Source organism: Rutidosis leptorrhynchoides, chromosome 2, assembly GCF_046630445.1.
Source record: "Rutidosis leptorrhynchoides isolate AG116_Rl617_1_P2 chromosome 2, CSIRO_AGI_Rlap_v1, whole genome shotgun sequence".
In the NCBI taxonomy this organism is placed as follows: domain Eukaryota; kingdom Viridiplantae; phylum Streptophyta; class Magnoliopsida; order Asterales; family Asteraceae; genus Rutidosis; species Rutidosis leptorrhynchoides.
The window spans coordinates 391,075,756-391,102,337 of NC_092334.1; the positions used below are offsets into that span (position 1 = coordinate 391,075,756).

The following is a 26,582-nucleotide window of genomic DNA, read 5'->3' on the forward strand; positions in this document are numbered from 1 at the left end:
TCACGGCCAGGTCTGTTCCCTCTCCAAATCCATCCTTAAGTTGCCATTCACACATTAGTTAAAAGTCATAAGCAATAACAAAAGAATGCGAATACGCTAATAACAGAACGTAGATAATTCATAGTAATAAAGTATCACTATATATGTCCATATTTTTGACAAAAAGTCTTCTTGAATGACTAATTTTCATTAATTGCATACTTGCATAAAGTGGATTGATAATACTTCAACTAAAACTAAGAGATTATTTAGGTGTTTAATTGTTACCCATCATATGCCACTTCAAGAATTACATACATCCTTTAGGTTCATACGTCACAAGAGAGTTATAATCCAATATACAAAGCAAATGGTGTCAAAATGTGCGAAGTTCATGTATAATGTATAACCTGCTCAGTAGTGGTGCATCCTCCGAGTAGCTTATCAGCAATGTTATCATAGTGGTGCATCCACCGAGTAGCTTATCAGCAATGTTATCATTCATTTCTAGTAATTTTGTATAGAATAGTTCTTTACGGTCAACCTAACAATAATTCACAAAGAAAATAAATTTTCCATTACATCTTAAATCGAATTAAATAAAAAATAAAAAAAACCTTATAGTAAACTGACAAGGAAGACCACGGAGATCTTCTTGCTTCCAAGTATTTGGAAATACAAGTGGAAAAGATTTTGTTTCACCTCCTTTCATTCCCATTATTGCCTCGAGAAAACCAGGAATAACTCTATCTCCTGTCATCTGTATCAAAATGGAAATCTGCTAATCCAAAAACACAGACTTTCTTTTAAGAAAATGGTCGAAGAAATGAAGGTTGACTTAGGTTGGTAGAAAAATACCTTAACTCTCAGCAGCCGGAACATTTTTTTGATTTTGATCCGTCTTGTTCCACTGTTGTTGCTGATATATCCAGGACGGCAACATCGCCAATCTATGGAATTTGTCTTCAGCTCAATTTATATTTGAAAATTAAAAATATATATTGTGTGCAGAGATGGCAAAGTGAGTGGGTAGTGTGATGGGTCAACACTCTAAATTTGTGGGGGTGACATAGATCAGGACCCAAAACACCAAAAAAGTTACAATAAATTTATTTAGTGTGCCAATATGTCAATCTTACGATGATGGAGATCTTATACATTCAAAAATACACTCGGGACAACTTTTAACCCACACATGATTTTGAAGCTTATTTTTACTATACCCATTACTCCATTAGAGATTAATGACCTAAATGACTCCTTTGCATGTAAGTGTCTTACAATTGCCATCTCTAAATTTGAGGATTCTACTCTTACGATTTTACAAGAAGATATATTAGTTGAAAAACAGTTTGAGGGGGCTTCTAAAACATTAAGTACCGGTAGTCCTCTATTTGTGACAATTCACATCGTACTTAAAGACTTATAACGACGTGTAAATTCTCGATCAGCCACTGTTTTAGCATCTATTTCACTGTCAAGCTTAATGTTTTATCTTCAAATTCTTGTAACCGTCATCTGGGACCCATTTCACTTCCGGTTCTACATCCACAATAATATCATATCTATCCCACAAGACAAGTTGAGTTAATATCAAAATTAACAAAACGCCTGTAATTATCCAATTGAAAAGATAAAACATTTGACATACTTTAGGATGTTCAAAGAAGAGTAAGTTGCTTCCATGTCAGGAAATTTTGTTGCAATGCGGATTGAGTCATATAGAGCTCGTCCATCTACCTGTAAATTTGATCACTTTTTTATTATTTCGGATTTTAATAAGTTAAGATTAAAAAAAACAAAACAATGCATACAAATGACATGGCGTGGAAGAGTTCTTTTTAGAATGGATTCAACAACTGATTTTCTGAAACAACTGATTTTCTGAAACCATCATTCCCTATATAACTTATTAAAATACTTTCTGGAACTTTCTTCCCATTACGAAATCCAGGAACCTAAAGAAACATTGTGTATTCCACCATTAGTATTTCACTGATGCAAAACTTAACAAAAGAACACAAACGTGAAGTCTACAAAATAAAATTAAGAAGCAGATGATGGGATCTAAGTGTACCTCGGCCTTCTTCATAAACTGATTAATGACCCTATTGTAACTATCATCACATACTATAGACGGAACTTTTATGCTCAGCCGAATCTGCAGACTTCAAATATAAACTTGCAGAAATGTTGAATATTGATTCGAAAGACGAAATTTTGTTTCTTTAACATATATAGAAGAATCACAGGTAAGAACGGTCGCAAACGAAAAAGCATTTGAGAATTAGGTTGTAATATTTAAGCTTATAAGCACTCAAGTATATGTACGAATGCCATCTTCATTTAGTGAATTGTAGGTACCTGATGCAGTAACAGGTTCGTTATAATAACATAATAACAATATAATGGAGCAAAACATTGAAACTTGAACGAAACTCAATAAAGTAGGGATAAAGACCTTGACAAAACGTGCCTCCGTTGTTAATTTTCATTTCAGTTCATGGAACTAAACACCTGCAATCAAACACTTCTTAGACCAAAGTGCAGTTTTTAAAGTGTTATCAGTCTAACTAATACATAATTTACTGGATGACATCTTACTGAATTAACAGTCTGAATAGCAGAAAAGGCCAAATGAACCAAACCTCTTTCAATTGTTCAGGAGAGAAAAAATCACAGGAGTGTAGTTTTTAACATTAGTCGGTACCCTGTAAAAAAGAATCATCATGTCACATACAAATAATGGGGCAAAACATTGAAACTTGAATGAAACTCAATAAAGTAGGGATAAAGACCTTGACAAAACGTGCCTCCGTTGTTTCTTTTGATTCCGATTCATGGAACTAAACACCTGCAATCAAACACTTCTTAGACCAAATTGCAGTTTTTAAAGGGTTATCAGTCTAACAAATACATAAATTACTGAATGTCATCTTACTGAATTAACAGTCTGTATAGCAGAAAAGGCCAAATGAACCAAATCATATTTACTATCAAGTACACTTGCTGTTATCTTGCTATTCCTCCAGAAAAACACACCAGCAGCTGCATAATTTTTAACTTGCGTAAAGCGTTAATAATTCGTTTTATGGAAGTTACCCATGGCTTCATTCAGCTCACCCACAACACACCCGGTACTCCCAGCTTCTTTGTCACTAAAATGTACCCTGCATACATTTATAGTCCAATAAGTTAGAGAGATATTTTTTTTACTTATATTTGTATCACTGAAATAACTTGGTACTTATTCACGAATTACTTGAAATATGACCATAGCAAAGACTTAGTAAAACAGGTGCAACTTCTTATAAAAATTCAACATAGTAACCGATGTATCAATCTAACCTACAAAAGACTCGTAATTCCAGGTAATATATAGTTAAGTTCCATAAAGGAAACATAAAAGAGCACATACAATATGAAAAATATCTTGCATCTATGAGCCACATACAAAATTCACACATATACATAAACCAAACACAAATAACCAAATTTCATTGTCCATTCTCCTAATTTTCACCAATCAGAATAAAATCTAACACAAGAATGTTACCCACTTTGCGTAGTACAAATCCTAATCTTCAAACTTTTAGTTAAATCGATCAAAAACATGAAGTCAATTTCAAATGGACATCTAGACATTTAAAAGAAAAAGTAATCGAGTGACTGTCATGAGCCTACCTGGATGATATACGAAGCCAGATAATTGCAGTTATTTTAAATCGCATATAAATCTCCTTGGACATATATAGTGAGGGTCTCTTCATTTCGAAACCATTCATCAGAAGCTAATACACCTCAATTTGCCTGTAAGATAAAAACTATACACTTCTTGTGAACAAAATGGCATGCAGTGATATCAAAAAAATGTCGAATTCAACGCATAAAGAATAGATAATACCTTGTATGTCGAAGTCACCACCTACATATAAAGTATAAGTTAACGAATATTTACAAAGTATCAAACTTAACACAGTTATTAACAAAGAACACATATAACTAACAATTCAAAGTTATATTATATCAAAATCAAAACAGATAATATAACACAACTATTATAAAGCTTATCAAAATTACTATAAAAACACATCTCATAGATGATATTATAAATGTTATTAAAACAGCAAATAAGATCATCACAAACTTACAGTAAGCGAACTCTTATGTAAATAACACTTTTCAATACCGATTTTTATTAAAAAAAAAATCAGAGATCAAAATACTCAATCGACAGTTTAATTATATTGTTACTAACAATAATAAGATTTTTGAAAATTACATACCTAAATCGATTTGAATGAATAATCTGAATTGATTGCTGAATTGGGATGAAAACGAATCGGAACCCTAATTGACGAAGTGTGCGTCGATTAGGTTGATCGGTGAATGAAAGGATTGGTGAATGACGAATTATTGATCGGTGTTTGATTCATTGATTTTTTTTCATCTGCCTTAATGAAATGATGGTATTGTGTGTTAATTGTAATTAGGTTAGGATTGGGTAGTGGACACGTGGCAGTATTTGATAATTAGTGCTAATAATTCAGGATTAATGAGAAAAAAGATAAATGTGAGGATGAATGTGTGCTTGACACGTAGGATTTATCCTACTGGATTAGTAATATAGAGGATAGAGGATTGAAGAAACTCCGATTAGCATCTTATCACTTCGGCTATACATCTAGTAGTTAGAGTGAATTGTATTTCTCATAAAGTAAAGCTTAACAAAAATTGCTTTTAAAATATGTAATACTAGATTTATGAGCCCGTCCGTTGAACGGGTACTCATCCAAAAAAATTATGTACTTTTTTCAGTCATTTTCTAAATAAAAGGTGTACGTATAATTTGAAGAGGACAAAGAATAAATATAACTAAAACGTGCCAAATATGTTTATCCTATAAATGTTCATAACACAAGTTTTCGTTAATAAACATTTAAAAGATAAAAAACACGTTCCTTATATTGGTACTTGAATAAGCAGTTTGTAAGTTTGTCCCTGGCTTTAGTCAATTTTCTTGTTTGAATTGCTTGAATCCATAAGACACACATAGATTTAGTTTTTTGTTTTCGACTTCTCTTGTTTTAACTTCCATTTGAACTTAAGTTTCTCCATATTGAAGCATGAAACTCTTTTACCACTTCGTAGACCCGGAAGTAACATCAATTTGTTTGGCAAGCGCTACAAAAAAAATACAATTACAGAAATTTAATTATAGGAACAACAATTAATTTTATTACATTAAGAACACACATTATTATCTAATAATAGATAATAGATATTAATAAAAATAAAGTGATATTAAATTAAGTAATTAGACTCACCAAAACATTACCTCTTGGTATTAATATTTCGCAATTCGAATCACTAACTTCTTGTTGTAGTTCATATGGTTGAACCATTTGAAAGGATCCGAAACTAATCATCCGGACGTTGTCCATATTGATTACAAACGAATTACAATAGTTGATAACATTGCGAGGTACTTGCCCTCTATATGATACATCTTACAAACGTTGCATTTATTCTTAAAAGGCAATCTATAGTTACATCCAGAATTGACATAATCGCCTGACATTTCATAATATTCAAATGACATAAACCGCCATTTACTTAATAATAGTCTCTATGAACTTCAATGACTCGAATGCAACGCCTTATGATATAAGTCCTTAATAGCCTCAAGTAGTATCCTTAGTACGAGCTAATGCACAGCGGAAGACTTAATTCATACCTGAGAATAACATGCTTTAAAATGTCAACATAAAGTTGGTGAGATATAGGTTTAATGCCGGCAGCGATATATATATATATAGACCACAAGATTTCATATATAAACATTTTCATAAAAATATTCTAAGTGGTTGAGCACTTGGTAACCATACTTAACATTCAATCACGTCGCATATTCCCTTTAATATGAAATCTTACTACACCGTACCAAGTGTAGTCACAAAACGAAGTACTGTGCAACCGTTGAATACTGGTCGTCCAGTCCGGTTGGGGTTGTCAGGCCCGATAGATCTATCAACATGATTCGCGTTTACAATACCGCTGTAAATATTAGTTACCAAGCTACAGGGAAGTATGCCAGTGGTACAACTCAACGTAGAATATATTTTTCAGTTACTTGTGTCCATAACGTAAATCATTTATAAAAACAGCGCATGTATTCTCAGCCCAAAAATATTTAGAGTTTAAAAGGGACTATATACTCACTTTCGTCTTGAAGATATATATATTTTGACTTGGTCTCCGGTTGATATCACGAACCTATCCATATATAATATATCAATACCTTTTCTTTTTAAACAAACGTCACATATATATACTTGTTATACTTTTAATACTTTTAATAATTCCTTAGTCCGTAGTTAGCAGTTCGATGTTAGTAATTCAATTTTAATGGTTCATTTTTAGATGTTTAATAAACCCCCAACGAAATAATAAAACCCCCATCGTATATGTATTGGTCGAGATTAATCTTGACCCACGGTACCGGTGTTGTCAAATGACGTGTTGCGTACATAAAGTACCGGTGTTGTCAAATGACGTGTTGCGTACAATCATGGGATCTTATGATTAATCTTCTCGTGTTGTTTACGGGTAATCCTGAACCATATAAAATTGAATTATAAGTACATATATATAAAATATCATGTTATCTTAAAAAGATGTGATTTATTTAATTTTTCCCAATTATTTTCGTGGCTAAACTAGTCTTGGATATCCGATTTTGTTTCGGTCATAGTTTCTTCGTTACAACTCCGTTTTCGTTGATTCAACTTGCCATCTCCTTGGATCGAGTCCCTCTTTAAGACTATGAACTGTAAATACCTTAGTTTGTATTCAAAATCACACGGCATAGGTGAAACTTTAGTGAAACTTATGAAGTTAAACATTTTTGTTACAAAAAATATCATTTAATGACCATTTTTCTAAAAATACTTATACTTTGAATTAAATCATGAAATTTTTATGTGTTAACATATTTATAGTAAAAATCATTTTTCCAGAGAATAAACTTCCAATTCAAAGTTTAAGATGGTTTTTAATTATCCAACCCAAAACAGCCCCCGGTTGCACTCCGACGTCGTAAAAACGGTTTTTAAGGTGTTCTTTGAAAAACCAAGTTATACCTTGTTAAATTAGCATATACTTAAGTTATATTACAGGTCTTGAAGTATTTTAAAAGTTAAGTTAGAAGGATCTATTTAGTTTGAAAACAAGTTTGAAAACTTTCAAACTATGTTCTTGTTGTTAAAATTGTATACCACAAAATATGATAGCTATATATATATGAATCGAATAAAGTTATGAACATAGTTACTACCTCAAGTTCCTTGGACAAGGTTGCTGTAAAAGAGGAGTAAAAAGCTAGAACCAAAAGGGTGATGGAATTGGATGAAAGATTGGAAGTAAGTTTGTGTTCTTGGAAGGATTTCTTGAAGTGTTTTTGTAAGGTTTTCTTATGAGGTTTAAGTGTTGTTTTTGAAGCTAAATGATGGGGAAAATGCTTAGAGATGATCAAGTATGAAGTTAAGAGTATTTTGAGAGAGAAATGGAAGTGTAAGTATGAGAAAATGGGGTGAAGAAATGGTGTGCATGCATAAAAACGTTTTTAGGTTATAAAGGAAAAAAAAATACCTAACTTTGTTTTCTTGCTAAATAATTCATGCTACTTGACAAATGGTTGGTTCCACATGTTTCTTAATCATTTAAGGCTGCTAAGGAGCAGATTTTTATTAGTATATACCAATAGTAAATACATCTAGAAGCTGCGTATGATACGGGTACATATACCCTAGGTATACGTATAGAAATCTTTGAGAAAACGGAACGAGGATTCAAATATAGCTATCTTTTGTAAATATACTTATATTGTTTTATGTAGTTAAGTCTTTAAAAGTGATTAAATACATTACTTATACGATATATGTATAAACATTATAGGTCATAAGTATTTAAGTCAAATAACGTTACGTATGGTTATCGTTTTGAAAACTTAAGTTAGTAGTTTCAAAATATACTTATAACTTATTGTTATTAATACAAAATGAGATATTAAAACATTCTTAGATCATGTTAAATATGTATATATACATATATATACACAAACGTATAATTATCATATATTGTATAGTTCGTGATATCATCGGTCAAACTAGACGGTCAAACGTTGTGTAAAACTCTTTTCGAAAACATAAGTCTCAACAATTTGGATTACTTATCATGTTGGTAAGGTTTAATTTATGTAAATATTAATCTTATAAGTATAGAACGATCGAAAAAGTGCGGGTCAACTTTAGGGTTTTTGCTTATCGTGTCGGAACCATATAGAGATTAGAGTTTAAATTTGGTCGGAAATTTCCGGGTCGTTACAGTACCCACCCGTTAAAGAAATTTCGTCCTCGAAATTTGGTAGAGGTTGTCATAAATAACAATAGGAATGTTTTCATGACGAATATGAGGTAATAATGAAATTTTATCATTATTGAAAGATTTAGATAAAACGATTCGGTTATGTGAGACGCACGAGCGAAGCTATCACAAAAGAGTGAAATGAGTAAATATAGAATTGTTGTAACCGATGACGTGATTAGGATTGATTTCCGGAATTTATGGAAAATCTTACGTAATAAGATTTGGTTCTTTGGCGATCAAGATCTTCTTTGATTTTGTGCGGCGATCTGTTTCGATTTCTTTGTCGAATATTTTGCTATAAATCCATTTCCTTCTCTTCCTTATTTCTACAACTCACATCTTCTATCCTTTCTCCTTCAACTCATACCTTAAAGTATTCTTTTAAATGCTCCATCCCGTTCTAATTCTTGTTATACTTCTAACTTTCATATCTTTCATTCTTCTCTTTCATTTATCGCCAGAAGAATCTATTTACTTCTATCCTTTCCTCGGAATTATAATATTTTTAATTCTCCCGTGTCTTTACGTTGCAATACGTATTGATATACACGGTTTGTAAATCCTGGGTGATTTTCGGCCTTTGTATTCTTCATTATTTTTCAAAGCTTCATACTTTCGTTTTCTCTTCCTGACTTCGAGTCAAGCGAGTAATGGTCCGGAATTTGTAGATATGAGATTCGAAATGAGTATAGCTAATGCTCTAAGAAAGAAATGGTAATAGGACAAATTTTGATTTGTCAAGTTACCAGAATACCCCGGAAAAGATAGAACTGTCAGGATGACATGTTCCTATTATGTTTGAGAATTGGATAGAATGTAAGAGCCGTGTAACATGGCACATGATGATGGTACTGTGAATCATCACATTTCATTAGAAACTTAACATGACTTACTGTAATATAATGAAGTTGATCAAGTTTCATTATATTATACTAATTCATGCATCAGTTCCCAACACTGCTTCAGAACATTCCTATTTTAAACTTGAAGGTTTTAGAACTTAGAAACTAACACAGTTTCTTTTATGTTGTAACGCAGATATTACGGAGAGATAAATATTCTCAGATAAGAATAGTTGTGAAAATATTTCCAGAAATATGGAGAATATGTATAACGGAAGATATGAAGATATCTTATAATATCTAGGATAAGATGATGATGAAGAATATCATCGGGAAAGGTTTAGGATAAGGGGTAGGGTTTTTACTAATGGTTTCAGCAGGCACTGAATCGTTTGAATCCTTTGAAAGCAGATTCAGTTCTTGTGATTTATCTACATCCTCCTTCATACTTTGCTCAATCCGTTTTCCAGTTCCAACTCTCCTCTTTTTCTAAGCTTTACCAACACAATGTACTTCATCATTAAACTTTTGACTGTTAAAGTCGTTTACAGTTTTTGCTGCTTCTTCAGCATTTCAAGAACTACTTCATAGTCCAGGATTTTTTTTCAGAACTTCACATTCGAAATATGTAATTCTTAGGGATAGTCGTTCTCGGTATAACTGGGAGAATTTCTACGAGATTTTCAAAATACTGATTGCGGATCTCGCCAAAGAGATAACGAGTTGCTGGTACGTCTGCTGATGATGTTGTGAAAAAGGTTCTCCGGTAACAACGGCGAAAGGACAAAGTATAAATATCGAGATTATAATAGGAGTAGTCTCACTGAGAAGTCGAAGTGGAGCTGTGACAAAATTAGCTTCTTGAAAAGGAATCGTATGATTGTTTTTGATAATGAATGATAAGGAATTCGACGCGGATACGTTTTAACTATAACTTCGGTTTCAAAAATTTTTCAGGTGCATCACTGTATGCATAAATCTTTCTTCCGTAAACGAGGTGCGGCTGGTTCAACTTCTCGATCGAGGTGTTTTCAAGAATCATGAAAAGATTTGAATGAGGATTATAATTGTCGAAGTACAAATGAGGTTTAGGATGAAATCAAGTGGCAAACTTGAAGAATTATTTAGTTTCATATGTTATAATCAATATTTTAATTTAATTCATTTTAATTGTCCAAAGTTAGCAGTCCAATAGTCCGATGGTTCAATGATTCATATATAATTTAATATATAATATTCGAATTAAATAATACGTATCGTGACCCGTATACCGGTCTCGGTGTCGATCACAACTCAAAGTATATATATATTTTGAAATCAACTCCGACCCTGTATAGCCAACTCCCGCCTTCACATATAGAGTGTCTACGGTTGTTCCGAAATATATATATAGATGGGTCGATATGATAAGTCGAAACCTTGCATACGTGTCCCGTTATTTAAAGTGCGTAAAAGTAAATAACAGAAATTAAATGATGATAAATAAAATTGCGAGAATGTAAATTGCGATAAATTAAATGTTAATCAGTTAACTGGGAACAGTTAGCCGGAACAGTTAGCGTGAAATCCTATCACAATTTCAATTAATTAATTCGTTTGTTTCTAACACTTTTTATTTTTGTCCAATGTTTTCTTCATTATGCCACTTATTGGATTATGATAGATCAAAATCCAAATATGAAATTTGAATAGAAATGGTTATTCTGTGGTGAACGGATACGTATATCGGTAGTTGTAAGTAGGATAGTAAATGACCGTTGAATCAGATTTAGAGAATGTACAACGTAACTTATTAATGTGAATTCTAAATATTCCTCGGGTACTACCCACCCGTTAAAATATTTTCATCATTAACAGTTTGTACGAAAGAATTTTTAATTACAATCTTTATAAAAATATACTTGCATATATATTTTCTTCAGATGTAATCATAGATTCAATGAGTCAATGAAGTATTAAACTCATTTGATTTATCGTTAATACTAGATTACATAACTTCTAAAGCATTAGAGATTACATAATCGCCAGGTCGAACGAAGATAAATGAGGTAAAACGATACGTAAAGCGAAGATAATCGATGTAGAACGATATATAGAACGAAGATCATACTCGAAGTTCCGATGAGGTTTTTGAGGTATGTGATGTTGATATCCGAGATACAGTTTGTGATGTTGAGATTTTGGGGGTGACAAAAGTACTGTCGGCGTTGTTGATAGTGATACAGATTATGCTGCTGGTGCTGCTGCTGGTGTTTGTAACCTTCGCACCGTATTTTCTAAAGCCACTACCCGAGCGCGAAGCTCGTTGACTTCTTATATTATACCGGGATGATTGACAGTTGGAACGAGCGAATGAACAAGATTCGAAATATGGGATAGTATGTAATCATGACGAGATACTCTAGAAATGAGCGAGAAAATGGTGTTTCGAATAGGTTCGCCGGTAAGTGCTTCAGGTTCATCGTTAAGAGGACAATTTGGTGAATGGAATGGATCACCTTCTTCTTGTCTCCAGAGATTTAGTATATTACGAACCCATCCCCAATTCATCCAAAATAGATGATGGGAAATTGGTTGATCCATTCCGGTGACGCTGTTCTCGGAGCTCGAATGGAAATCCATATCGGCGTAAGTATCGAAGTCGGAGGAATTCGAACTGGATGAAGAATCCATCTTGTATAGTCGGAGAAATGAATTTTTGGTTTGGAATAGATTATAGGAGTTGGGTTTGGTACTCTTCAATTCATAATTTACATATGTATATATAATATCAAAATCCCATGAATTACGGAGAATCTTTGAAATACGTCAGGCAATGTCTATAGTAACAGATACGCTAAGATATGAATTTTGTCTATACACTATCGATGCACTAAATGTAGTAAGACGTGTCTAGACTTAAGAATGATAAGCAGGCAGTTCCCTAAGGATGATAAGCAGATGATTTCCGACTAGGATTGATAAGCAAAACTTTTGACAGGCAGACACGGTCAAAGTCCAGACTCACTTAATGTATCCTAACAACTACTAGTTAGACACACTAATGCAAAGCCTGGTTCGCTAAGACCAACGCTCTGATACCAACTGAAAGGATCCGAAACTAATCATCCGGACGTTGTCCATATTGATTACAAACGAATTACAATAGTTGATAACATTGCGAGGTACTTGCCCTCTATATGATACATCTTACAAACGTTGCATTTATTCTTAAAAGGCAATCTATAGTTACATCCAGAATTGACATAATCGCCTGACATTTCATAATATTCAAATGACATAAACCGCCATTTACTTAATAATAGTCTCTATGAACTTCAATGACTCGAATGCAACGCCTTATGATATAAGTCCTTAATAGCCTCAAGTAGTATCCTTAGTACGAGCTAATGCACAGCGGAAGACTTAATTCATACCTGAGAATAACATGCTTTAAAATGTCAACATAAAGTTGGTGAGATATAGGTTTAATGCCGGCAGCGATATATATATATATATAGACCACAAGATTTCATATATAAACATTTTCATAAAAATATTCTAAGTGGTTGAGCACTTGGTAACCATACTTAACATTCAATCACGTCGCATATTCCCTTTAATATGAAATCTTACTACACCGTACCAAGTGTAGTCACAAAACGAAGTACTGTGCAACCGTTGAATACTGGTCGTCCAGTCCGGTTGGGGTTGTCAGGCCCGATAGATCTATCAACAGGATTCGCGTTTACAATACCGCTGTAAATATTAGTTACCAAGCTACAGGGAAGTATGCCAGTGGTACAACTCAACGTAGAATATATTTTTCAGTTACTTGTGTCCATAACGTAAATCATTTATAAAAACAGCGCATGTATTCTCAGCCCAAAAATATTTAGAGTTTAAAAGGGACTATATACTCACTTTCGTCTTGAAGATATATATATTTTGACTTGGTCTCCGGTTGATATCACGAACCTATCCATATATAATATATCAATACCTTTTCTTTTTAAACAAACGTCACATATATATACTTGTTATACTTTTAATACTTTTAATAATTCCTTAGTCCGTAGTTAGCAGTTCGATGTTAGTAATTCAATTTTAATGGTTCATTTTTAGATGTTTAATAAACCCCCAACGAAATAATAAAACCCCCATCGTATATGTATTGGTCGAGATTAATCTTGACCCACGGTACCGGTGTTGTCAAATGACGTGTTGCGTACATAAAGTACCGGTGTTGTCAAATGACGTGTTGCGTACAATCATGGGATCTTATGATTAATCTTCTCGTGTTGTTTACGGGTAATCCTGAACCATATAAAATTGAATTATAAGTACATATATATAAAATATCATGTTATCTTAAAAAGATGTGATTTATTTAATTTTTCCCAATTATTTTCGTGGCTAAACTAGTCTTGGATATCCGATTTTGTTTCGGTCATAGTTTCTTCGTTACAACTCCGTTTTCGTTGATTCAACTTGCCATCTCCTTGGATCGAGTCCCTCTTTAAGACTATGAACTGTAAATACCTTAGTTTGTATTCAAAATCACACGGCATAGGTGAAACTTTAGTGAAACTTATGAAGTTAAACATTTTTGTTACAAAAAATATCATTTAATGACCATTTTTCTAAAAATACTTATACTTTGAATTAAATCATGAAATTTTTATGTGTTAACATATTTATAGTAAAAATCATTTTTCCAGAGAATAAACTTCCAATTCAAAGTTTAAGATGGTTTTTAATTATCCAACCCAAAACAGCCCCCGGTTGCACTCCGACGTCGTAAAAACAGTTTTTAAGGTGTTCTTTGAAAAACCAAGTTATACCTTGTTAAATTAGCATATACTTAAGTTATATTACAGGTCTTGAAGTATTTTAAAAGTTAAGTTAGAAGGATCTATTTAGTTTGAAAACAAGTTTGAAAACTTTCAAACTATGTTCTTGTTGTTAAAATTGTATACCACAAAATATGATAGCTATATATATATATGAATCGAATAAAGTTATGAACATAGTTACTACCTCAAGTTCCTTGGACAAGGTTGCTGTAAAAGAGGAGTAAAAAGCTAGAACCAAAAGGGTGATGGAATTGGATGAAAGATTGGAAGTAAGTTTGTGTTCTTGGAAGGATTTCTTGAAGTGTTTTTGTAAGGTTTTCTTATGAGGTTTAAGTGTTGTTTTTGAAGCTAAATGATGGGGAAAATGCTTAGAGATGATCAAGTATGAAGTTAAGAGTATTTTGAGAGAGAAATGGAAGTGTAAGTATGAGAAAATGGGGTGAAGAAATGGTGTGCATGCATAAAAACGTTTTTAGGTTATAAAGGAAAAAAAAATACCTAACTTTGTTTTCTTGCTAAATAATTCATGCTACTTGACAAATGGTTGGTTCCACATGTTTCTTAATCATTTAAGGCTGCTAAGGAGCAGATTTTTATTAGTATATACCAATAGTAAATACATCTAGAAGCTGCGTATGATACGGGTACATATACCCTAGGTATACGTATAGAAATCTTTGAGAAAACGGAACGAGGATTCAAATATAGCTATCTTTTGTAAATATACTTATATTGTTTTATGTAGTTAAGTCTTTAAAAGTGATTAAATACATTACTTATACGATATATGTATAAACATTATAGGTCATAAGTATTTAAGTCAAATAACGTTACGTATGGTTATCGTTTTGAAAACTTAAGTTAGTAGTTTCAAAATATACTTATAACTTATTGTTATTAATACAAAATGAGATATTAAAACATTCTTAGATCATGTTAAATATGTATATATACATATATATACACAAACGTATAATTATCATATATTGTATAGTTCGTGATATCATCGGTCAAACTAGACGGTCAAACGTTGTGTAAAACTCTTTTCGAAAACATAAGTCTCAACAATTTGGATTACTTATCATGTTGGTAAGGTTTAATTTATGTAAATATTAATCTTATAAGTATAGAACGATCGAAAAAGTGCGGGTCAACTTTAGGGTTTTTGCTTATCGTGTCGGAACCATATAGAGATTAGAGTTTAAATTTGGTCGGAAATTTCCGGGTCGTTACACCATTGCAGGCATCACATGATTGTGTATTGATGAATATTCACAACCATCTTGTTTATATATTAGTAGCTCTATATTAAGTTCATTTATGACATAAAAAATGAGACAATCTCCACAATTGATGTGTAGATCTGAAACAATGTCTTGCCATCCTTGACATAGTGTAACATCCCGCGTTTTTCCGTTAAATTTAATTTTAACACCGTCTTTTTTTTTTTTAACATAATCTTTCGTATTTAAATTAATAGTTTCCGTGAGTAACGTTCATTATATTCCCGCTATTTAATTTTGACATCACCCGTTTACTCGAGCGTTTTAAAAATATTCGTTTGGTTAATTCCCGCACCCGTCTACAAACATGAGGGACTTAAATTGACAAGTGGGCAAAGTGGTGACTAGGTCAACTAGTCAACCACTTCACCTCCTCCATCCATTTCCATCCATCTCCCTCATCTCTCTTTCTCTCTAGCAAGAACACACACACACAACACCCAATTCAATCATTCATCATCTAAATTCGATTTAGGAGGCTTACAACAAAACAAATTACATATTTGGAATCCTCTCTTCATCCTCTACAATTTGATACCAACTTCATCTCGTTTGGGTAACATTTCTAAAACTCTAGATTTCTCTAAATTCGTGTTTTTGACTTGAAATGGTGTTAGTTAGTGTCTATGGCTCGTGTATAACATGAATATATGTTTTGTTTGCTCGATTCGTTGTTTTGAGTAACTAGTTTGAACATTTGAAATGGGTGTGCTAAATCTTTGATTTTGGATGAGTTAATGTTGTTAAATTGTTAAAGTTCATGTTTTAATTGTGTTACTAGTATCACTAGCTTCGTTTTGATGCGTAGGTTGATTAAGGAAACTTCAAAAACATGAATATTGATTTTTGCGGATTGTGGTTAGGGTTTGATAGACTTAAAACGAGCTTTTAATGTTTCGAATGCCATGAAATGTTATTAGTAAGTGTTTAGTTGTAATGTATGCTTCATTACCTTCAAAACGGCATATCGTATGTGTAAATTGGATTCCCGAATCATAAAATACGTTTTACGAACTTGAAACTTTGAAAATAAACCCTTCTTGATCAATTGACGAGTTTTCGGTTATAGTAATTGATGTTTGTGCTTGTGAAAGGTAGTTAATTGTATTCCTTGTCAAAAGAGCTTTCCAATGATATAAGATGCGTATTCTAAGTGTTTACGGTTTGCGTTTTGTGCTAAATTGAATTTTGGATCAAGACTTGAACTTTTGAAACTGACCAGGCACCAGACCACGTTATTTGTCGCGCCGCGGAGCAATTTGTCGCGCCGTGGCCCAAAGGGTGATTTTAGAACATGTTTTTCAGGCTTTCTGACCTTCAACATAGGCATTTGTCGCGCCGCGGAGCAATTTGTCGCGCCGCGACAATTGCCTGTTTCATCCGAACTTCAGCAAACTTGTTTTGGCCATAACTTTTTGACCGTAACTCCGTTTTAGATGAATCAAATATCGTTGGAAACGTAATAAGATTTCCTTTCTAATGGTAAGGTTTTGAAATGTCAACTCAAACTTTATTACAATCGTTCTAACATGCTTTTATACTTGATTCTTGCATGAAACTTGACAACGTGGTTCACATGCTATACTATTCGAGTCGTAACGAGCCATAGGACTAATTGAACACATTTCACCCGACCTTGTGTCGTAACCGGTTAATTGATATAACTTACTTGTTTAGGTCAAGGCTAAGCAACTTTCATGCACACGTTTACTTGTTGAAGTACTTTTATACTCGTGCACTCGAGGTGAGATCATAGTCCCACTTTTAATCACTTTTATTCTTTACATCGTGGGCTGAGAAACACATACATTTCACACTTATTTACTTTTCATGCTTTTACATTGTGAACAAATACGAATACAAGGATGCATACGAGTTTGAACAAAAGTCCTCAATCCAATTATCATTAGTTCCACTTGCAGGGTGTAAGTGTAAGCGTGTAATTATGTTGTGTGGCCATACGGGTTTAACAAACCCTCATTCAGACGGTTCGCTACCGTTAGTGAATGAAATATAATTTCAACAATGTATAGTGTAAGTTCTAACACTAAATTCAAAATTCAGAGGGAAGATTCGGTTAAGCCTTGATAATTGGGTGCTCGTGATACAAATACTATTTTGGAATGTGAACGATTCTGGTTGAGCAATTCTTAAAGAACCTTGTGGTTCAATACAATTTACTTACTTAAACCTATGATTTCACCAACGTTTTCGTTGACAGATTTCTATGTTTTTCTCAGGTCATGCACGATATGTGAAACATGCTTCCGCTTACTATTTGATACTTGCATCCGATGTCGAGTATACATGCATTTCATGGAGCGTCTTTTGACTTTACTTTAAACCGTGTCGCCTAGATTTCAATCGTACTTATAACGTTGTAACTTAACTTTTGGTTGAACAATTCTTGTAAACTTTGAAACAATCTTTATTTTGAAATGAAGGCGACATATTTTGGTCAAACGTTATCTTAAAGACTTATAATCAGGTAATGGGACCCACGTAGCCGACGCCGTCACTTGACGATTTGTCGGGGTCGCTACAGTTGGTATCAGAGCCTTGGTTGTAGGGATTTAGAGTTCATTTCTGTCCACCTCGAGTCATAGGGTACATAGGTGAATCTAGACTACAACCGGCATATAGACTGCAGTAGGAATTACTTGACTATTTGTGCATTTATACTCGAACTCTTCTATCATATCTAACTCGTATTCGATCTTGATCTTATGTTGATAAATTTTGTTGACGCGCCACCTTGACTTTATGAAGTAATGTTAAATGCACATGAGAATCAGGGTAATATAATTTCCGGGATTATATTACGGTGATTCACATGGACGTTCCGACATTATGACATAAAGAATTTAGGGCGAGTCAAGGAAAATTTTCTCTCTATCCTTATTCCATACTCCGGTTAGTATTGTTGAAAATACTAACCAACGATATTCTTGTGTCTTGAAGGAACAATGGCTCCTCGTCGTGTACGCCGCAATGAAACTCCCGAACAAGCTCTCGAACGGATGATAGCTACCGCCGTAGATGCGGCCATGGCCGGTCACTCATCCAACAACAATAATAATAACAACCACAACAACAACAACAACAACAACAACAATGGAGCCGGAAACTCAAACGAGGGATGCTCCTATAAAGCTTTCATGGGGTGCAAACCTCACACTTTTGATGGAACCGGGGGACCGGTCGTGCTCACCCGATGGTTTGAGCAAACGGAAGCCGTCTTTAGCATAAGCGGTTGTCGGGACCAAGACAAGGTCAAATACTCCACTCACACTTTCTCCGGAATTGCTCTAACATGGTGGAACACCTATGTTCAATCGGTGGGTACCGATGAAGCTCATGCCCTCTCTTGGGCCGATCTAAAGGAAAAGATGATTGTTGAATATTTTCCGCGCGAAGAAACCCGAAAGCTTGAGGAAGAACTAAGAGCTTTGAAAGCGGTCGGAAACGATCTTAAAGCTTATAATCAACGCTTCGCCGAACTATCCTTGATGTGTCCTAATCTTGTTAACCCCGAATCTCAAAGGATTGAGCTCTACATGCTCGGTCTTCCAAAAAGCATCAAACAAGGGGTGATGTCATCCAAACCCACTACTCATCAAGCCGCTATGAACATGGCTCGCCAACTAATTGAAACGGTTGACGAAATCGTAGTTCCGGCACCTAAGGCCGAGGATAAATCGGGCGGCAACAAAAGAAAGTGGGAACCCTCCCAATCAAGCAACAACAACTTTGCTAAGAAGCCTTACACCTCCGACGGCAAGAAGGGTTATACCGGACACCTACCGTATTGTAACGAGTGCTACAAACATCATTTAGGCGAATGTGGCAAACCATTTTGCTTGAAGTGTCAAAGAAGTGGCCATGTAGCCCACGATTGTAGGAATACCGCTCCCGTCGCTCAAAAGGAGCACAATGCACCCAAGACGGGTGTTTGTTTTGAATGTGGCCAACCGGGTCATTTTAGGAGTGCGTGCCCAAATAAGAAAATCAACCCCAACGCACGCCGTTAAACTTTCAACATCAACGCCCAGGATGCCCGAGACGACGATGGACTAGTCACGGGTATGTTTCTTCTCGAAATTCTCACGTTTCATGTTTATTCGATTCGGTTACCGTTAGACGTTTTATAAACAAGTCTTTGACTCGTGCTCCTTACATTCCACTTTTTCCCCTAGATACTACTTAGACGATTTAAGTGACCAACGGAAAAATATTGTGTGCCTATGAATTTTATTGGAGGATATACATTAAGACTTTTGACTTGACACCTATAGAACTAGGGAGCTCGGAACATATTCGTTTAAAAAAAAAAAAAAAAAAAAAAAATGTGTTTTCCCATCGTCTTGTATAGATTATTGTGAACTGAGTAATTTTCGGTTGGAAACCGATACCCTCTCCCTCGCATCCATGACCTCATGATTTCTTGCATGAATCCCGTGTGTATTCCAAAACGACCTCCGTTCCGGTTATCATCAATTGGGGGTTAAGGGAGACAATGTCTCCTGAGCCTTTTCCGAACTCGCAACGTTAGTTGTAAATCTCTCTTAGTACCATTCGATTTATCCAAAGCTCGTCCGTATCCATAAACCTCCTAAACCACGTATGCAAACTTATCTAGACAAATTTGTTATCGTATTTATAGATGACATCTTAACTTATTCAAGTAAAGAAGGAAAACGAACAACATCACCATCTTACGCTCGAACTTTTGAGAAAAGAGCAACTCTATACCAAATTCTCCAAGTGAGAATTTCTGTTGGACGAAGTCCAATTTTCTAGACCATAATGTTAACGGTCAAGGCATTTCAATCAATCTCGAAATCAAGCCACATGTAATCAGGAAACTCTCCCCACTCAGACTTGTATTCGTAAAATCTGAGATCTCGTCTGTTACTACCGAAGATTCATTTCTGACTTTTCTCGTGTTACACGACTTTAATCTCTCCGCGATCGAACCTTGAGCGTGATTCTTCACACCAACATTTCTAGTTAAATTCGTTATTTTGCACGGAGAGGACGAATACTAAATTGTGGATCCGATCAATTTTCTCGTCATCACGTACCACACTACATACCTCTGATATTTCACCATTTCCGTCTGATATTACTGGAATTTAAGATAACACACAATCCAACGATACTTCACTCTCCTTTGACTTAACGCCCTTGTGTTTCTGATAATCGGCCAACTATTATGCAACCCCGAACTATACAACTACGTGTACTATCTCGTTTCTCTTTCAGACTTCAACTTTTGACAACTAGAGGCACGTTATGGCAACCTCGAGATGTAAGCTCATCCTATTCAAAGTCCTCATTTCACTCCTATCCTCATCGCTCGCATTTCCGTTTAAGGAAACTTTTGTAACATTTCTCAATGGATAGAGAAACTCTTCATATTACATAAGTATTCGCCACGAGGGTGAATAGTCCTAACGAACATTTTTTTTTCGAACCCTAACTGACTCGTTCAAACATATCTTAAGAGATTCTATTCCAACACGGTGTATCTTTGTTAATTATCCCGTATCGAAATACTCGTTTCACTTCTAGTTTTACAAGAAGCCTCGGGACCGCGTTTAGACATGAGTACCGCGTACCATCCACAACCCGACGGACCGAACAAACATGTGATTTAAACCTTGGAAACCATAATACAAGTTTGTATTACCAACTTCAAATTTACTTGAGAAAAGTATTTTCCTTTAACCGAATCCTCGTACTACAATGATTTTCATTCAAGCTTTAACGTCACTCCTTTTGAAACCACATGTGACCGGAAACGTCATTCTCCCTTGTCGAACCAAGTAAACGATGATCAATTCACCGGGGCCGAGGTTGTTCATGAGCAACCGAGAAAAATTTATTCATATTCAGGTAAAACCCTACGCGACTCGTAATCACCAAGAGCTACGCCGATGTTAGACGTAAACATTTCAAATTCCACGTGGGAAACCGCGTCACGTTAAGAGTCGCACCTTGGAAAGGTGCAATCCGTTTCGGGAAACGTAGGAAGCTAAATCCGCGATATTTTGATCCTTTAAATTCTTGGGGTGTTTTGGACCCGTCGCTAGCCGTTTAGACTTTTCCGACTCATTTTGAGTCTCCGTTTATCCTACATTCGATGTATCAACTCAAAGACGTGTTTTGCGAAACGAGAACTTGTTATCTCCTTTGATGAACTCACTATCGACGATAACCCTCACTTCCTATGAGGACCGGTTGAAACCATAAATCGTGAAGCCAAACCTTAAAACATCGTATGATCCCGACCGTCAAAATTCGTTGAAATACCCTAGAACGTACTTCTCCCTCACTCGTAGAATTGGCAACGCAAGATCTCGAGGAAGATTCAACAACTACTACTTCCAACTAAATTTCGGGACGAAATTTCTTTTGAGGTGTGGATAATGTAACATCCCGCGTTTTTCCGTTAAATTTAATTTTAACACCGTCTTTTTTTTTTTAACATAATCTTTCGTATTTAAATTAATAGTTTCCGTGAGTAACGTTCATTATATTCCCGCTATTTAATTTTGACATCACCCGTTTACTCGAGCGTTTTAAAAATATTCGTTTGGTTAATTCCCGCACCGTCTACAAACATGAGGGACTTAAATTGACAAGTGGGCAAAGTGGTGACTAGGTCAACTAGTCAACCACTTCACCTCCTCCATCCATTTCCATCCATCTCCCTCATCTCTCTTTCTCTCTAGCAAGAACACACACACACAACACCCAATTCAATCATTCATCATCTAAATTCGATTTAGGAGGCTTACAACAAAACAAATTACATATTTGGAATCCTCTCTTCATCCTCTACAATTTGATACCAACTTCATCTCGTTTGGGTAACATTTCTAAAACTCTAGATTTCTCTAAATTCGTGTTTTTGACTTGAAATGGTGTTAGTTAGTGTCTATGGCTCGTGTATAACATGAATATATGTTTTGTTTGCTCGATTCGTTGTTTTGAGTAACTAGTTTGAACATTTGAAATGGGTGTGCTAAATCTTTGATTTTGGATGAGTTAATGTTGTTAAATTGTTAAAGTTCATGTTTTAATTGTGTTACTAGTATCACTAGCTTCGTTTTGATGCGTAGGTTGATTAAGGAAACTTCAAAAACATGAATATTGATTTTTGCGGATTGTGGTTAGGGTTTGATAGACTTAAAACGAGCTTTTAATGTTTCGAATGCCATGAAATGTTATTAGTAAGTGTTTAGTTGTAATGTATGCTTCATTACCTTCAAAACGGCATATCGTATGTGTAAATTGGATTCCCGAATCATAAAATACGTTTTACGAACTTGAAACTTTGAAAATAAACCCTTCTTGATCAATTGACGAGTTTTCGGTTATAGTAATTGATGTTTGTGCTTGTGAAAGGTAGTTAATTGTATTCCTTGTCAAAAGAGCTTTCCAATGATATAAGATGCGTATTCTAAGTGTTTACGGTTTGCGTTTTGTGCTAAATTGAATTTTGGATCAAGACTTGAACTTTTGAAACTGACCAGGCACCAGACCACGTTATTTGTCGCGCCGCGGAGCAATTTGTCGCGCCGTGGCCCAAAGGGTGATTTTAGAACATGTTTTTCAGGCTTTCTGACCTTCAACATAGGCATTTGTCGCGCCGCGGAGCAATTTGTCGCGCCGCGACAATTGCCTGTTTCATCCGAACTTCAGCAAACTTGTTTTGGCCATAACTTTTTGACCGTAACTCCGTTTTCGATGAATCAAATATCGTTGGAAACGTAATAAGATTTCCTTTCTAATGGTAAGGTTTTGAAATGTCAACTCAAACTTTATTACAATCGTTCTAACATGCTTTTATACTTGATTCTTGCATGAAACTTGACAACGTGGTTCACATGCTATACTATTCGAGTCGTAACGAGCCATAGGACTAATTGAACACATTTCACCCGAACTTGTGTCGTAACCGGTTAATTGATATAACTTACTTGTTTAGGTCAAGGCTAAGCAACTTTCATGCACACGTTTACTTGTTGAAGTACTTTTATACTCGTGCACTCGAGGTGAGATCATAGTCCCACTTTTAATCACTTTTATTCTTTACATCGTGGGCTGAGAAACACATACATTTCACACTTATTTACTTTTCATGCTTTTACATTGTGAACAAATACGAATACAAGGATGCATACGAGTTTGAACAAAAGTCCTCAATCCAATTATCATTAGTTCCACTTGCAGGGTGTAAGTGTAAGCGTGTAATTATGTTGTGTGGCCATACGGGTTTAACAAACCCTCATTCAGACGGTTCGCTACCGTTAGTGAATGAAATATAATTTCAACAATGTATAGTGTAAGTTCTAACACTAAATTCAAAATTCAGAGGGAAGATTCGGTTAAGCCTTGATAATTGGGTGCTCGTGATACAAATACTATTTTGGAATGTGAACGATTCTGGTTGAGCAATTCTTAAAGAACCTTGTGGTTCAATACAATTTACTTACTTAAACCTATGATTTCACCAACGTTTTCGTTGACAGATTTCTATGTTTTTCTCAGGTCATGCACGATATGTGAAACATGCTTCCGCTTACTATTTGATACTTGCATCCGATGTCGAGTATACATGCATTTCATGGAGCGTCTTTTGACTTTACTTTAAACCGTGTCGCCTAGATTTCAATCGTACTTATAACGTTGTAACTTAACTTTTGGTTGAACAATTCTTGTAAACTTTGAAACAATCTTTATTTTGAAATGAAGGCGACATATTTTGGTCAAACGTTATCTTAAAGACTTATAATCAGGTAATGGGACCCACGTAGCCGACGCCGTCACTTGACGATTTGTCGGGGTCGCTACACATAGCATCAAATTTCCATGAACAATTGATATTCCTACCCTTTTCTTATAAGATTCATTATAGTGTATGACAACGTGATCTTTTGGGCTCGCCCTTGCTTTATAGGCCGTCAAACATTTTTTTCAGGATCTGTAAACGTTACAGAGTTAAAAAGTGTAGGAATAAGTAACTCTGATTTTTGATAGTTATTAAAACTTTTGGAATTATAGTAAAATATGTATTTTGAATATATACTCACTATAAAAACTTATCACATTTACTTCCTTATAAAGAAAAATCATTGAATTTCTACAGCGAATTTTGTTGAAATGGTTTAATAGCCCAATACCCATTTTGTAAACTATGGATGCAACATTCATCTTTACAAACAAAACCTGTAGGACCGACCCATTTAGCCACCCATATTAAGATTATGACTAATAAGAATAAAGAAACAAATAATAATCGACTTCCTATGTTGTACAAACTCCAACAAAAGAAATCAAAATATCACCTTCAATTCTTTGCTAATCTAAAACATGTTATTTTACACTATTTACGCTAATGTGACTATGCCCATGACCCTGTAAAGGATAGAAATATGAAGAGAAAAAAAGCAGTGAAACTCATCTTGTAATAATGCAACAACAATTTTTATCCGAACACAAACTAAAAGTTCAATGATTTTGTTTCCTACTTATTTTGCATCTCAGTTTCCACACCTAAACCACATAACACACCCACTTACTTTTATGTGGATCAACTATAGTAATTTTCTTTCAATACCATGAAAGTCTGAAGTGGGCGTACCCAAACTCGCCAACGCACCAACATTGCCACCTATTATGGAGTGTAAGATATAAATTATAGAATATAGAAACATACTTAGACTTGAACATGACCATTTCCTCCACCACCTTTGCCTTCTTGTGGCTTCAATGCCGCCTTAGACAAACTGTAAATAAAGATAAATATAAATAAATAGATACAAAATAAAGGAACATCTCAAACAGGTTGATATTACCAAAAGTATAGCATATAACTTCCGGAATCATATGATTATTGTAAATACATTACAATTGTTATAGCCCTAATTGAGGCCTGCCAATTTAAAGCCTGATTTTCATGATCTTGATTTTTAATTTTTATTAAGTGGAGAGATTAGTAAGCTGGTTTAAGTAACTTGAAAAGAGCTGTTGTCAATGGGTTGAGTTATGTTTTGGTTTATCGCTATTAAAATGCAAGATTACCTATAGGTTGCCTATTAAGTACCTAACTGGCCATCTTTGGCAGTAAACAACTAAAACTGAGTCGGTAAACAACACTTGTAACAACATAAACACATGATACAAATTCATGTACTACTTGTTAAAAAGGACCGTTAAATTTGAAATTTGTTAATCAAGATGAAAAGTTTACTAATAGAATATTTCTTTAATACTCACAATAAAAAAACGTGTTTCATATTACCAATTCAAAGTTTCAAACTTGTTTTGACCCACTTACCAATTCTCCCATCATCTACTAAAAATGTAAAAACTACATCATAACTGAGATTGTTAACTTTAGCAAGAGTCTTAGATGCTTCGCAAACCCCAAGCATTTTTTAAGAGCATTCGTCTCAAACTATACTACTTCTCTTACATATTGCAGATACCAGTTGATATGTGGTTCTCTTAAATATAATCCTCATATATAAATGAAGCTTAAGTATTTGCATCAAACCAATCAAAAAAAGAAATACCTCATCAACACATATAAAGAAGAGAGGATTATACGTTTATAGAGCTGCAGTACCGACGTCAATAAGCGGTTGGTGTAGGTGATCCACCAGGTGAAATTTATAGCCCGTAGATGAAGTAAAGTTGGGAACGCGATCTTGGCCTATTTTCAATATCAAAAACACCATTATTCTCAACAACAGCATAACTATTGGGGCAGTAAATAAATTTAGTTCAATGAACTCTTCATCAAATCTAACTCCTAAACAAACACCCTCATCTTCATATTCACAATCATTGTTTGATCATTTCGTCTTTATAATCATCGGCTACAAAACAATTATAAATGAATGATTAACTCAATGAAACAAAAAATCAGTCAATTCAAAATATCATTTTAGATCCAACGAAGACTAAGCCATTAGTTATAATATAACACTATTACCAGCGAACATTACTTTACGGTTGCACAAATATATATAAAGCAAAACTATCTCTAAATGAGGAATTACATTACCTTTCTAGATTTTAAAGTTAAGTAGAAATATTGTGGATTTCGATTTCTAAAGTTGCGCGAAATTGAACATATTGCTGTTGAATTGGTATATGGCCGTTGAATCGGTAATGATGCAATTGGTGCTGAAATTAGCTGT

The 26,582-nt window shown here is 34.5% G+C and overlaps 1 pseudogene; it reads right to left on the reverse strand.

Moving 5' to 3' along the window:
- LOC139889061 (trigger factor-like protein TIG, Chloroplastic) lies at positions 1 to 25,811 on the reverse strand (annotated as a pseudogene).
- Between the last annotated feature and the right edge of the window lie 771 nt (positions 25,812 to 26,582).